Source organism: Mustela nivalis (assembly GCF_964662115.1).
Source record: "Mustela nivalis genome assembly, chromosome: 12".
Classification (NCBI taxonomy): Eukaryota; Metazoa; Chordata; class Mammalia; order Carnivora; family Mustelidae; genus Mustela; species Mustela nivalis.
Window position 1 is genome coordinate 10,622,551 of NC_139031.1, and position 2,347 is coordinate 10,624,897.

Sequence of the window (2,347 nt, forward strand, 5' to 3'; positions counted from 1 at the left end):
CTGAGGAAGTGGTTATGAAGGCGTATGCCTTTGTCAGAACACATTGAACTGTACACTTGAAATGGGTGCAATTCATTTTCTGCAAATTATCCCTCAATAAATTTGCTTTTAAGAGAAAAAAAAAAAAAAAAAAAGCTGATGCCTTAGTCACTGCGATTGTTCCAGTCCAGAAGTTCTCTGGAAGACCTGCAGGAGAACCTCAGTAAGCCACACCTCCAACCATCTCCTAGTACCTCAGTGTTTGTATAGCACCTCACTGCTAGGGAGCACTTTCTCCCCTTTGGATTATCACATCTAGCTCCTGAAATGGGCTCGATTAATCCCATTTTATAGCTAAGGAAACAGAGACACAGAATAGAGCCAGCCTATGTCTTCTGACTCCAAATCTTGCCATCTTTCCTGGAATGGGCTTCCAAGATTCCGAGTCCAAGGAAGCTAAGGTCCAGGGAGTATGAAGCGGCACTGCTAGTTAAGGGCCGAGGCCAAAATCGAAGGCCAAATGGAATGAGGAATTGTCAAACTGGGACCATCATGAATGGAGATAGAAGGTGGGCTTTCGTTCTCCTTCTGCATCACTTCCCGACCCTGGACAGAAAAGCAATCTTAAAACCAGCCCTCTCCACACCACTTCTCACTGCATGGAACAGCCCCCCACCCCACCCCCTTCCGTCCCAAGGGTCTCATAACTTTAACAAACTACAGCAAGGAACACATGCATTACCTCACCGCAGTCTGGCTTATTTCCTAGCAGCAATTGTCCAAAGCTTGCTCCATTTCCCCCCTTCTGTTGGCTGTGCACCCTTCACCCGCCCCATTCCTCCTCCCTGCTGAAATCACAAAGCTCTGACCCCTGTGGGCCTGCAGGAGCCTGGGCCTCCTTCCCAAAATACTTACCATTAGAAAGAGGCCCCTGGTGCATAACAGAGTGTAACCCAGGGCCCCTCTGTATACATTCTAAAAGCACATCTGTATGTGTGTGTTTAGGAGAAAAATCCTGGGAGAATCTCAAAACAGGATTGGTGGCAGTTAACTCTGGGGCGAGGAACTGGTAGGAGGGAGGGTTCTACTTTCCACTTTGCTTCTTATCTCTTCAAATAGTCTGGGCCAGGAAATTATACACCATTTTCTTCTCATATGTATCTATATAAAAAAGAAGAAAGCCTGAGAAATATTAATTTTTGAAAATAAAGTATGCATCTGTAATGCACCACCTCCCTTTCTCCACAGTGATGTGAAACATGCAGTTTAAATGATACAAAGACTATGAATGATTCACCCAAATGAGATGGAGCCATGAAGGCGCATAGGAACGAGAGGACCTAGGAGTGGAGCCTCCACCATCCGCAGTAGATCCATCACTCCCCCTTTGAGCCACCATCACTCCCATTTCACACCTCAGCTGGGGTCTACGCCTGTCTGTCATTTTAGCCATATGCATTTGCTTTATGCCCTAGCCCTCAACACTCCTCCGACCTATGGTTTGTTTAGGGCAGGAACTGTCTTACTCTTCTTTGATTCTCTCAGAGCTTGATGTGTGCAGACTAGAAAGTGAATAAACATTTGTTAAATATAATGTAAGACAGTCTTCAAGAGGATGGGAAGGATGTGAATTGTCTCCCTATAGGGCTAAAGCATCTGGACCTGCTCCCTCTCAACACTTGTGCTGAGAACCCTTCACGGAGTCCTCTTTTTTGCTCTGTGAAGTGCATGGTAAGGTGTTTACCAAGACCTTCCCTGCTCTGGCCACACCTGCCTTTCTGTGCTGCTCCCAAGACAAATCCCATGCCCCAGCAGTCAGACTGGTCCATTTACCACTCCCAGAGTGCACCTTGAGGCTCCCTGCCTCAGGCCCTTGCCTTTCCCAATATCTGCCACTGAAAACCCAGTTCACACCGTCTACTCCCTGAAGACTCACCTAATGAGCCTTGAAGGCTGGGCTTGCTTTCTCTTTCAACCCCCTCGCTTCTCTAAGAGTTGTAGCCCACCTTGCACTATGGTTATCTAACTCTCCCCTACTGCAGCATAAAACCCTGCCTTCCCGGTGCCTATTACATTGCTAGACCTTTAGAAAGGCAGAGGTGTAATTCAAGTCAGAGGTAGAATTAGGTTAAAGGCTGGATCAAGACTGGGTTGGGTTTAGGTTAGAACCGGGCTAGTCAATTCCTAATCCCACTCACTAGGCGGCGCCCGCAGTCTCATTCCGGACGAGACGCCTCCGGTTTTGAAGTTTATTACCTGTCTAACAAGTTTCCTTCCTGCCCTACTGTCCCTTTAAGAAGGTGATCCAGGTGAGGCCGGGCTCCGCCCCTGGCGCTGGCCCCGCCCCCCACCCCCGCCCGGCCCTCCC